Raw genomic sequence first — 13,474 nt, 5'->3', positions numbered from 1 at the left:
CCCCGGCCCACCAGCCCATCCCACACCCACCGCCCCATGCTGCACCCACTGCTCCATCCCCTGTGCACCTCCCATCTTACCCACACCCCCTGCCCTTCCCCACTGCCCCGCCCGCTACTACCACCCCAGGCCCTGCTTGCCTCCCAGGGGTGCCCAGGGTACCAGACAGCCATGGTGGGATGGAACAGATTCCTCAGTGCAGCCTCGTGTTGGCCCCTTCCCACCTGCCTCTGGAGCTGCCCTGTGGGCACAGCAATTCTCAGGCCCTTTTCCCACTCCTCTAAGTCCAGGCTTTGCTGTGTCCCCCCTCTGCAGCCACCACCTGCAGGGTGCCCAGAGGGTGCCCAGGTGGCCCCTGACTTTGTCGGGAGCTGGCCAGGACCACCAGTCCCACATGGCACGAGGCTCGGGCACGTGGCCAGGTGGTGCCAGTCCCGCTGGAGGCCACAGCCAGGTGCTGTCGGGCTCTGTGCCCCACTCCCACACTGGCTCTGGCTGCTGCGGGTGCTGACATGACACGTGACACGACGCTCACTAAATCACGCACCCTCCTTCCTCCTCTCTCTCCCTCCCTCACCCATTAATGAAGTGAAATAAATTTTCCATTTTTAAACATGAAGTTTTAAAAAAGAGCTGCAATTCTGCGCACATGCAATTCCCAGCGGGAGGGGAGAGCGGAAGCGGGCCCTTGTGCTAAATACAGAACAAAGCCTTCTGTCTGAAAATACCTACGAGGAGCTAACAAATGCTAATGACAAAATAATGTATGGGGGGTTTAACGCTGGATGCTTTTTATCAGCAAATTAGCGCAGTTATTATGCTGCAAATGCATTTAACAATAATTTGTTTCAATAACTGTAGAACTGGTATTTTAAAAAATATACACCATATTTAGAACACTTCATCCATGAAGGACCATTATTGTTTTTTCCTCCCCAGAGAGTTATAAAGGTCTCTCTTACAAGTGAAAGAAATACAATCATCACCCTTCACAGCTCAGTTACTCTCTTTTATTTTATTCAGAGCCATTTAAAGTTTGTGTTTTTAAAGGAAAAAGAGCAAGTGTCTTTAAAGGGTCAGGGCTGGAGAGGGCTCGGGGCCCCATGTGCGGGCTGGGATTTGGCTGGGATTGCAGGTGTGGTGGATGGGTGAGCCCACAGCGTGGCATGAGCAGGATGCTGGCACGGGCAGAGGGCAGCTCTGCCTCCACCACTGCTCACCTGGCATCGCTCACTGCTACAGCAGCCCCAGCACGGGCTCCTACTGCAGCTGGGTCTCCAGGGCCCAGGAGCGAGGTGGGAACAGGCAGCGGTTTCTGGCCAGGGCAGATGGGTGCAGGGCCTGCCCAGGGGCTCTGCCCACGGAGTGGTCTTGGCCACGGGGTGGTCTTGGCCACGTGCAGGCAGCGCTGCTCTGAGCAGCAGCCACTTGTTTACAGCCCAGCTCTTCAGTCACAAACCATTAAGGAAGAGAAACAGCTACATAGACACTCGCTGGAAGTGGATTCATGTGTAAATCAGCTGCTTTTAAAATTTCACTGAGCATGAAAGTTCACCTTTAAAATCGACATAAAGCACAGCTGTTCCTAGGGCAATCCCACGGGAGAGGATCCATTTAAATGTGTAACACAAGCACAGGGCTGTCAGAAAGTTGAGGCTGCATCTATGCCTTCAAACCCTTCCTTGCACCAGGGCAGTCAAAAGTGGCACCCAGCACCAGGCAGTGGTGTGCTGCTGCCTCCAGAGCTGCTGCTCCATGGTGCCGGTGCTGGCCGGGACAGTGGGTCAGTCGGTCAGCTGGCCATGTGCCACACAAGTGCTTGGGACGGCTGCACCGGGGTCTGGAAGCAGCCAGAAAATGCTGCACAAGTTGGCTTTCTGGAATATATAGGAACAGGATCCTTGTCTGGGATAGGCTGCAGCCCAGCCAAGTGTGAGCGCTGCTCCATTCAGCAAGGCCACTCCGGGAATTCCCAGGAAGTGCCAGTGTGGCACTTCTTCAGGCCTCTGGTGAGTTCTGGTTGCTGCTGGGGAGCCAGCTCTGCTCTCAGCTCACCCAGCCAGCACTGCTGGCTGATAAAATCAAACAATAACTTCCAGGACAGTCTACTCACACCATAAACAGCTGAAAGAAAATCCATCTCTTCTCCATGCAAAACCACTGATGAGTTCATGAACTGTGCCGGGCAATAAATCACTTGCGCTTATGCAGAAGAGACGAGGTTTTTGGGTTCCTAATAGGCACTCTGACAACGTGATTGCTCCATATTTCTTTGTAGCTGTCACCTTTGCAGGCCTGTCAATGCTCCTAATCTTTTTTCATTGCAATGTCAAGTTTTGGTAAGCGAAGATGTGGAAGGTGGGATGGGATGTGAACAATACTGGGACCAGCTTCCTGAGCCCCTCCTGGAGCCCTGTCCCTCCCGACAGGAGCACCCCCATGGGCTGCCACCCCGCTGAGGGGGCAGAGGGGCTGGCACCAGCACGTCGGGACAGCCACCAGCTCCCCGCTCCCCTTCCTGCTCCCTGTCATCCTTCCCCTCTCTCTGCCCCCTCTCCCAACACCATCCTCTGCCTTTTCCTCCCACCAGACCTGCTGATGCAGAGGTTCTGCTCCCATGGGAAGACAGCCAGCACTGAGCCACCAGTGCAGACCAGAAAACACACCTTTAATATTCAGCATCTGGATAGACAATAAAAACTGGGACAAATAATCTAGTTGAGGCAATTACCTTAGCATAAATGTATATATTATTTATAAATGGCTTTGAATATATAAATAATATTGATAAAATTTGCATGAGTAAAAAGAGACATAATTACCAAATGATGCCTCAGAGCAGTGTATCCTGCTGGCTGCTTGCTGCCCTGATTGTCATCCAGGGGACCCTGCCCCAGTCCTCTTCTCCTGCTAAGAATATGACACACACACATTTAACTGAGCTAAAAAAATAGAGCCTAGAACAGGGAAACCAGTTTAGAAAAGTGTCTGGCTGTCAGTCAGCATTTCCCCAGCAGCTTTGGCTGGGTTTTGAGTGGGATTTTAGAATGCAGTGTTTCCTGGGGATGTAATTCAGGACAGGTTTCAGAGATCTGCAGAGACAAAAGTGCATTTTCCAGCAGCTGGGGCTCGTGGGGCTGTGACCCTCAGGAATGCCGGGATGTCCCTGCCCCGCTGCCAGCACTCACCACTGTCCCTGGGCGCCACAGCCGTGACCTGCTCTTCTCCTCCTCTTGAAAGGGCCAGGAAACTCTATGGGCTTTTACTGAAACCACAAGTGGCTTTTGTAAAGGTAATTTCACCAGCAAAGTGAACACATAAACAGTGGAGCATAAACAGGAGCAGTGAGCTGAGCACTTGCTGGTGTCTGAGCCATGGCGAATGAAGTTGTCTGAGCCTGGCGTGTCCCACACGCAGCTCTTTAATAAAACTGGCTGAGATTTGTTGATAAGCCTGAAGCAAAGTCAATGTGAAGTGTCAATCCTGCCTGTTCACAGGAGCCTTTGGGGGTCAAGCTGCTTCCTCGCTATGATGGCCGTATCACAGATATGTCAGCCGTGTGTTAACTGTTTTCTTATGGATCGTGCTCAGATCGGACACGAGATGCAGATAAGCCAAAGCAGAAGGGCTGGGGCCGAGCTGTGCCGTGCTGCTCTGTGCTGTGCCAGCCCAGCCTCACACAGCCCTGTGGGGCCTTGGCAATCTGTCCTGTAGCCACACCGGCCAGGCCTGGGTGGCAAAGGCAGCCGCTGGCACTGACACACTGAGTGGGGAGCCACAGGCACTAAATCCCACTTAGCCTGTGGGTTCCACCACGCATGCCAGGCTGTGCCATGTGGGATGAGCATCTAATGGCTGCACAGTCTGCACTAAGTGAAGCTGAGAGAGAAGAAGTCAAAAGAAGTGGGGTTTAATTAAGTATCAACCAAGATTTATGCAACTTTCTCTCTCCATCATAAATATTAATAAGGAGCAAGTGGTGGCTCTGTGTGGCAGGCACTGTCGAGCCATGAAGGGATGTTAATTCCAGGCTCTTTGAGATGGACTAAGCGTGACACAGAGCCTCTTTGATTTGGAATATTCCTTGGGTTTAAAAGTTAAATAACATGAAGGGGGATTTAGTGGGTAGTAAACCATTAGTGAGGCTGGGATTTAAACTCCAGTATGCATGTCCTGTATTTCACGATTGCCAAACTGATTAATGGAAGCATTGCCAGAGGAGCTCCTTTGACAACACTGGGTGTCCCTGGCAGGATTGTGAAGGCCAGACCAGCAGTGCTGGGATGTGGGGCCACTGGAGCATGAGTGCCATGGGGGGCTGCAGAGGGGGTCCCAGGGAGGGGGAGCAGGAGTAGGGCCACCCCCCTGTCTCGCACAGTCCGCAGGCAGTTATTAAAGGTGACACGGCCGGCCTGAGGAAGGACTTGCAGAGCCCACTAAATCTCCAGCCATCCCTTAAATAAAACTTTATGCTGGCTAATAAATTTTAATAGTACTTGTCAGTGCTTGATAACTGCAACCATTTAACAGAGGAGGAGCAGCACTGGTGTCGGAGCTTGGCTGTGCCATGCATGGTGCCCACCATGCCCGCCGTGCTGCCCTCTGCACTGCTGCTTGCCATGTCCCCACAGAAACAAGCAAATCCTGCCAGCTCCCTCTCTCCCAGTGGCAAACCATCCCTTCCTGCTGTGCACTGAGGAACAGGCATCTTCTAGGGCTGGAAAATAACTGCAGCCTGAGGGGAGAAGCAAAGGGCTCTGCAGGTGACGTTTGCATTGCAGCTCAACACCACCACCGGTGTGACACAGCTCAGCGTTTCACAGGCACCACTGCAGCTCAGGTTTGGTTTCCACATCCTCAGGCCACTGCCTGGTGCAGTTCTGGATCTGCTGGCAGCCCCAGCCACTACACAGCACAAACGTGCAATTTCAGCCCTGTGTCCAGCGAGGTGAGGAAGTGTCAGACACGTGTTTGTGAGGCGGTGGGCTGTCGCCCAGCAGAACAGGCACAGTGGCGTCTGGCCTTTGGCTGTGGCTTCTCAGCCACGTTGCAATAATCAATAATGGTAATAATTATTACAGGAGCAGCATGAATGTCTGATCAAATTAAATCACACCAATAATTTTCATGTTTTATTAAGTAAAAGCCTCTCTCTGAAGAGGTTTGTTGGTGCCACAGTGTCTTTGGTTTGCCATAGCAGGGCATCGTGACATACTCAAGCACAAGCCCACTCTGGAGGGATGGGGGCCCTCGCTTCCCTCTCTGCTGGCCCACATCCAACCGTACTTGGGGTTGGCACAGACTGTGGATGGGCACAGGGATGCTGTGGGACCCCTGGGCAGAGCCAAATGGACCTTTCCCTCCCCTCCCAGCTGCTTCCAGGGGGTTCTGCAGGGCAGTTTGGGGAGCTTAGGTGGGAAAAGGGGGTTTGTCCCCATGCCAGCAGCCAGAGCCATCACCTCCAGTTAAGCCTGGATTCCAGAGGCTCCATACAAAGCAGGAGTGGGGTTGAGCCCTGCCTGGGAAATCCACGTCTCATTAGCACAGCTTTATACTGGCCTTAATTAGCACAGGTTAAGATCACTCATCCTCTGGCCATCTATTTTTAGGAACTCTATAAGACTGGGAAAAGATACCCTTACATGGCGTCCAAGCTGAGCCACCAACATGTCAGCATCTTCCCCTCACTAAAGGTCTCATAATCCTCCACAAGCCCTGTGGGCTGCAGGGGCCAGGGGACAAATCTCAGCTGGGTGGGCCAGTGGTGACCTGACTCAGTCCCTTGCAGTGCCAGCCTGGTGCTTGGACCCAGCCACCTGGGCAAATAATTGGGGTTTTTAAATTTGCTGGTTGAACAGAGAGTGAGGAGACTAAAAAGCAATTTATGCCATCTCAAACCTGTAATTTTCAGTGTGTTTGGGGACAGAAAATAAAAACTTTTGCTTTTGGAACAATGCAATGTCATGTTTGGGATTTTGGGGGGAAATTATAAAGAATAATCAAAAAGTTTTCAATTTTCAAAAATTGGTCTGAGGCCAACAAGTTTCTTGGATTTCACGAAAAAAAATCGGTAGTCTGGTAACTGTGTTTTTCATTACTAATTCAAAACTCTTTTCAAACTTTACTCAGGACCCTGAGCCAGGATTAACACCAGACCTTATCCAACTGCAGCACCTCCCAGCAGCCTCCCGCGGATGTCAGAGCCCATTGAGGCCTGGCTGCTGGGCTGAGGCAGTGCCTGCTGCTGGGACAGCAGGACCCGCTGCCCTGTGCTAACCCTGCCGAGGGACGGGCTCACCCGTGGCATGCGTGATGGATTTGTGCATCGTGCAGGCAGCGATGGTTATGGCTGAGCACATGTGTGTGCCCGGCACGAGCAGGAGACAGCAGCTGCCTCCGAAGATGGCATGTGGGAACAGACTGGATTTAACTCGCAGGACAGGGGAACACCGTGCAGCAGCAGATCCTGTGGAAAGGATCAGCTCCCTCTGCGTAATAGCATTTCCTTCCTCTCTCCCTCGCCCGCTGCCGTGCAGCACGGCTGCACACTGAGATTTCATGTAATTTTGTTTTAGTGCAGAATTTAATGTTAAGTTTAAATATGTAATTATCTTTAATTGAAATTACATCCATGCTTTTCATTAACAAGATGCACAGAGTGAGCAGTGCAAGGCGGCGCCGTGCGGGAGCGGGGCTGCTGCGGAGCTGTCCCGGCCGAGTCCCGCAGCTCCCACCGAGAGTCCGGGGCGGGTGTGGGGGAGCCGGGGGTGGGGTACCCTGCCTGCGCCCACCGCCCGGCCTCGGCACGGGCAGGGCGTCCTGGCCCCGCGCCCCTTCCCGGCCCTTCCAGCGGGCGCTGCTCACGGGGTGTCTCTGCCGCCGCCACGGGAAGCCCGAGCACCGCGGATGGCGCTGCCCCGACGGTTCCCCCCGGCCCCGGGGCGCCCGCGACCGGCCCGGAGCCGCGCGGAGCCGCCGCGCCGGTCACCAGGGGGTAGCATCGGCCCGTCGGCCCCGCTCCGCTCCGCCGGCACCGCACGGCAGCTCCTCCCGCTCCCCCCGCTCCCCCGGCACCGCGGCTCCTCCCGCTCCCCCCGCTCCCCCGGCACCGCGGCTCCTCCCGCTGCCCCCGCTCCCCCGGCACCGCGGCTCCTCCCGCTCCCCCGGCACCGCGGCTCCTCCCGCTCCGCTCCTCCCGCTCCCCGGCACCGCAGCTCCTCCCGCTCCCCCGGCACCGCGGCTCCTCCCGCTCCCCGGCACGCCGGCTGCCGCCGGTTGTCCCTCTCCGCCCCTCTGCCCGTTTGCCCGCACCACCCGCAGCTCCCGTTCCCCTTGCTCCTGCTGCGTCCCCTGGCAACGCCTGGGTTTTGCCCGTCCCAGGGCCCAGCCATCCGTTTCTTTTCCAAAGCATTTCGATAAGTGATCCTAAAATCGCATTTCCATCAGTGAACCCAAACCCGTATTTCACTGCAGGCCCGACCCCTGCTGTCACGTTGCATAGGAAAAACCATCCGTTCCCAGATTTGGTCCTTTTCAGACCGTAAGGTCGGTGATTCAAGTGGACATTAAACTAATCCAGAGAGACAACGTGGTTATGACTGTCTGGTGGCTCTTCTGGAAACCTCCACATCCTTTCAAATTCCTCACGGTGATCCCCCCCTCCAGCGGCTCCGCTCCCTGGCGCCACAGGGGAACACCAGGACAGCTCAATCTGCATATTTAAAAAACCCAGGCTGGTCCAGGATGTGTTCTGCATCTTCACAGTTCCGATTGCATAACCTGCCCCTCACCCTGACACGGGTTGGAGGGACACGCCAGTGGCTAAGCCCTGTCCCGGTGGAGGGACTCTGGGCACTGGCCGTAGTCCTTGGGAGCCCTGGTCCGTGCAGAACAGCGTGGGCAGAGCCGTGACCCTGCAGCTGGCACTTGCCACGGACCCTGGTTCTACATTTTTGTTGTAATGTTTCCTAATGTTTCACCCAAGAACCCATAAATTTCACCAGAACAAGCCCATAAATGGTTGGTCTGAGGAGAAAAGGACAGATTGCCCCAGGTTGTAACTCTACAGTGAGAGGCCTTAAAGAAGCTCTTGATAAACAGCAAACCGGCACTGTGTGGGCACAGGACTGTCATCAGGGATGGGGCTCACCCACCCATCGGGGGCTGAAGCCTGTGAGCCCCCCTGGCTGCTCCCCCAGACCTGCCTCCTCCACCCAGGGCATAGGAACAGGGACGGGTCCTCCATCTGCCCCAATACTGTGCTTGTGTCATTCATGTCCTGGGGACAACCAGGGCACGGCAAACATGGCACAGTGCTCCAGAGGAGCTGCCCAAGAGTGCGGGGTCCGGTGCCATGCTGGGACAGGCAAATGAACACACCCCCAGTTATCAGCTAAATATAAATTTCTCTCAAGAATTATTTTAAAAGCAAGGAGAAGGACCTTGCTGAGTGTGACTGGTCATTGCACTCCATGAACTCAGGTCTTTGCTGCCTCCAAAGCAGCTCCTGCATCTTTTGCAAGCATGAATCCTATGGATTTATACTAAATGCTCTTCAGCCTTGTTAGCAGCAGCCAGTGGGACAATCAGCATGTGCTAAAGTCCTGCTCTGACAGTGCTATCAATTAAATATCAATTAATCTGTTAATCAGTACAGAGGATACACACAACAATACTATGATGGCCAGTTTCTAACCCTGGGTTGTTTCATGCCAGTCCCACATATGCAGCTTGACGGGAATGTTATTTTCTTGTGAGAGGGTTTCAGACTGGGATTTCCAAGTTGTGGGGCAGAGCTGGACCAGCACTACCAGGGCATTCCCAAAGGCACTCATGAATACAGCTAAAGAGCTTCCTTCCTCCACATCTCCCATGTTTGCACCTTCTACCATGCTCATTTTCAGACAGAAAATCACAGAGAATTTGGAGAAAAAAGTGTTCAAGAATTTTGGAATTTGCTTCTGAAAAGGACAAAACTAAATTTGCCGTGGAAGCTGTCTCAAATTCCTATCCCAGCTGTGGCAATAGGACAGATGCCAAAACCCTGGTGTCCCAGACCTTGCTCTAAGGGTTCTGTCTCTAGAGCACTCTTTGTTCTTCCTGCCTTTCTCCTTTGCTCCATGACCTTTCACACTAGGACATCTCCCCATCTGTGTCCTTTCGCCCTGCGAACCCCTGAACACTTGTCCCAGTAAAGCCAGGACAGGTGGCCACAGAGACCTTTTCACCTCGGGTATGTCCTGCCTGTGCCTTAACCTGATTTGGATGTGTCTGTGATGTGAGTGATACACCTACCCAGAGCCCGAGACCTCCAGAAGCCACTGCTCGTTTCCATAGACCCCCATAAATGGATAACTGGCTCTTTTAATCTTGTTACTAAATTGTAATGGAATTATCCCTCTAATCCCTTGGAGCAAGAGCAGAACTCAGCCACCAATATAAAATAAAAAAAAAAAAACCAACCCTATAGTAATCATAGATTTTAAAAGTATTTATTTTGTGCTGCTCTCAGATAGGCTGTATGTAAAATTTTATTTCAGAGGAATAATGTCACATAGTGCACTTTGTGGCTGCTCTGTGATTAAGTCCTTTTTAATCTGCCATGTGTGTGGAGGTGCAGTGCTTTCCCATCACAGCTCCCTCCTGCCAGACTCTCCACTAATGGCGTTACCGGATTATCAGAAAGAGGCGGAATTACCCAGCTACAGGAGGGTTTTGCTCTGATCTGCTTAGCAGCCCAGGCCATTCCAGGGCAGGAGAGCTCAGGGATGTAAGCCTGTTTCCTTCTCAGGAGCATGTGCTCCTCACTGCTCTATTTTCTCACAAGAAACTTTCTAGCTGGTAAATCTGTTTAGAGTGATTGGTTTCTGTTGCTGCTCTGTCTGTCTGTCTGTCTGCTTCCTCACAGGTAGGAGCTGCCAGGTTGGGCAGTTGGCACTGCTGACAGTGGGATGAGAGGCAAAGACGGGGCCAGCAGATGGGGCAGCAGTGCTGGGAGCTGGGGCTGCCTGGGCATTGTCACGGCAAGCACAGCAAAAGCATGTTTGATCCAGGAACCACTGGCGATAGGATGGGGAATTGCAGTTGGCTCTGGAGCCTGAGGTACCTGGTGCCATCAGGAAAAGGCAGCTGGCGCTGCCACAGTCAGCGCACGGAGCCATCCTGCTGTCACCCCACACAGTGCTGCCTCCTCGCCAGCACTGCAGTAACAGGTTCTGCTCATTCCTGTCCAAGCACAGCTCCCAGACCTCAGCTCCGAGGGAAGGTGGTGATGCAGAGATGAGGACTGTGGATCAGAGGCTGTGGCCAGTCCGGAAAGGGCACGGCGAGAAGGGCTTTGCTTCCCACAGCACAACCCTGATGGCGTGGGAGCACAAGGGAAATCATCTGGTTGATGCAGGAACATCCTGGAAACAGACGGGACAGGGCCAGAACCACGTCCCCAGCACAGGGGCTCGCAGTGGCATCTGTGCGACCTGGAGGAGGAAACGTCGCGGGAGCTCCAGCCCTGGTTTGCTCCGCGCCTGGCACGTGGGCGAGGCAGGGAGCGGGAGAGGAGAGGGTTAGGGATGTGCCAGCGTCCTGTCACAAAGCATTTGCTGACCTTTCCATAAATATTTCTCAGAAAGGCTAAGTGCCCGGGTCAGTTCAGAGGGTGCCGTGTTCGCTCAGCGCTTTGCCTGGGGCCGCGGCCGCGGCTGCTTTGACAAACAGCAGCTGACCCGAGCACTGCGGGCGCACGGCGAGCGCGGCCGAGCCGCGGTGCGGGGGCTGCTGACGGCCACGGCTGCCTGCCTGGGCAGGTGAGGCTTCAGGGAAATGAACGCAATTTTGCCCTCAGAAAACTGAATGCTGCAGAACACGAGGCATTTATTAAATGCTGCTTCTCACTTGATGGCTTTGCCTGGATTTTCTAACCCCAAATTAAAGAGGACTAATCTGTTCCCATTGAAAACACCGGATATGAAGTGGAAAGAGTTTAGTGGAAGGTCACATCACCTGAGTTAAAACAACATTACATGAAGGGGAAGAAAGGGCTTCACTGGGATGATTTTAAATGTGAAGTGTATTTCCTCTTTTTTTGTCATTTGATGGCAAAGATTACAACATGAAAACAAAAGCCTGGAGATTGATGCAGTGAATCTAATAGCCCAGGCCCTGAAAAAACTGTGCTGCTACATACAATCACCCCATAAGCACAGGCTGTCAGGAGGATGTACTGCGGCTGGCATGCACTTTACCAGTTCTACCAGTCTGCAAAAAAGCTGCTGCTTTCTTACATCTGGGTCACACTGGACCAGCTTGCATTGGTGAAAATGAAGCTGATTCGATAGCACCTGGTGACAAATCTACATGAGAGTGCCTGCGCACAGGAGGCTGCAGGCTGCACTAGATGAGCTGGGCTGGAGTGGAGCAGCTGCACACGTTGCTCCGGGTCCTCGCACGCTGCCCTGGCCACATCTGTGAGCAAGCAGTCCATGGGGAGGGAGGCAAGGGAGAGCCTTGCTGCACCGCGAGCCTTCAGCATGCTTCCCTTTCCATGCCAAGTACCTGGCACGCCAGCGCTGTCCTGAGCTCTGTTCTGCTCCCACTCTGACTCAAATGCTGTCTGCAGCTGCACACGGCTGCTCCCCGCTTGGCTCACCTCCGGCTGTTATCCCCCTGCCCGCTTCCTGGAGGTGCTGGCTCAGAGAGTGGATTTGCCAAAGGTGGTGTCAGAAGTTAAACACCCCCACAGCATCCAAACTGCTTGGGAAATGCTCAGGAGGCTGGCACAAGTGCCAGGGGCTCGGCGTGCCCCCCGTGCTGACACACGCTCAGGCAGTGGGTTCACGGGCTGTTCCATGACCCGTGAGCACAGGAATGCTGTGCGTGGGAATGCCTTGGGCCCCAGCCTGCAGAGATTTATGTACGTGCTTAACTCTTAGCAGATGAGAAATCCCATTGAGACTATGCATATGCTACAGGTTAAAGACAGGCATAAAGCTTTGAAGAGTCTAAATCTTGGATTATAAAGATTATAAATTTCCAGAGGACAAGGATAGCCTCTGTCTGGAGGGCAGCAGGGTCCTGCAGGTGACGGACAGCTCCTGCCTGCAGCTGCACCACCTCACCTTCCTCCCCTGGCAGGTACCTGCACGGCAGGACTGCCCCAGTGTGCAGCCCCTCTGGGTGCCTGGCATGTCTGAGGAGGGGCTGGCAGGCTGGTGCTCCTGGTGTGGTGTCAGGGAATGCATTTCTCAGCGCACTGGCTTCAGCAACTCAGAGGAAAGGGAATGCAATGAGAAACAGATGATATATCCATTCCTGGAGCTCCTAAACTCATAATCAGGACTGCAGAGCAAGTAGCAGGCAGGTGGTGACCAGGAGAGCCCCCAGGTGCAGGGCTTCATGTGGGCATCGGCCCCTCGCCTGCTGCTGTAGCAGGACCACGGGGAGCTGATGCAGCAAGAACTGAATACAAAAACTGGGATGTGCCTGAGCTTTGCCAGAGCAGCCACGCTCGGGTCGGGCAGCAAGGCCCACGGTACAGGTCCGGGGTTTCAGGGTCCCAGCTGGGCCCCAGTGACCCAGCCCTGGCACAGGGAGCGCCACAGCATGAGGGTGGCACCAGCCACCCAGCTTTGCTTCCAAAAGATGGGGCAAGGGGAAACTATTTCCTGCTACTCTGTACTTTTAATTCATACTTTCACAGCTCTGCCTGTCCTAAATCCCGAGCAGATGGTGCAACTCAGCCCAGCTCCTCAGTCTGATGATCCCTGGGGCCTTCCTGCAAAGTGTACATTTCAAAGGATAATTCCACAAGCACTTCTTACCCTGATCTGGAGCCTTCTGAGCATCCGTGTCCTTCATCCCTCTTCACACAGCCCCGCCCTGCCTCACAACAGCTTCCACCGGGGTTCCCTTTTCCATTTAAAAGGTTGGTGGAGTCACAATCTCTTACGGCCTTTGAAGCAAAGGGAGATCTGAGATGCAAGAACCAAAAGAAAAATAAAAAGAGAAAAGGAGGAAAATCCCCTTATGACTTCCCTGATTTCTCCTGCAGAAACTGGGGCCACCCCCAGCCTCCGAGCTGGGTAAGCTGTCCCCCAGGCCGGGGTGACACAGTTGGGCAGGTTTTGCCCTTTGCAGAGGAGCCCCTTCCCTGCACCCGCAGCCCCTTTCTGTGCTCGAGGAGCATTTCTGCACTAACAAACCCCGTTTGATAATTGTGTTGCAAAGCCTCACTCTGAATATTTAATAGAATTATTGCTAGTTATCAGCACGGGGAGGTGATAAATCACTGCCGCCTTTGCCCACCACCAGCCAGAGCCATTAGTGGGTTTCAATCATGGTTCCCACCCTGCCCTCGGGCTGGGATGACCATGAATTAAAAAGAAAAACAAACAACCAACCTTCCCCCCCTCTTCCCCCACCACCCCTCCCCGCTCCCCAGGCTTCATCCCGCTAAGAAATAAAAGCGAAAGCAGTGCTG

At 53.8% G+C, this 13,474-nt stretch overlaps 1 long non-coding RNA gene across 1 annotated transcript; it reads right to left on the bottom strand.

Annotated features, from left to right (window-relative positions):
* Nucleotides 1-9,475: 9,475 nt before the first annotated feature.
* On the bottom strand, nucleotides 9,476-13,397 carry LOC121673425. Its single transcript, XR_006019213.1, has 2 exons — nucleotides 12,816-13,397; nucleotides 9,476-10,475 (listed from the first exon to the last, which is right to left on the bottom strand). It is a non-coding gene; the product is annotated as an uncharacterized LOC121673425 (long non-coding RNA).
* Nucleotides 13,398-13,474: the final 77 nt, after the last annotated feature.

This window comes from Corvus kubaryi, unplaced genomic scaffold (genome assembly GCF_017639235.1).
Source record: "Corvus kubaryi isolate FWS band 111438036 unplaced genomic scaffold, C.kubaryi_AGA036_p1.0 65415, whole genome shotgun sequence".
Classification (NCBI taxonomy): domain Eukaryota; kingdom Metazoa; phylum Chordata; class Aves; order Passeriformes; family Corvidae; genus Corvus; species Corvus kubaryi.
Note: the sequence above shows the minus strand (reverse complement) of the source record. Positions and strands in the feature narration are given on the sequence as shown.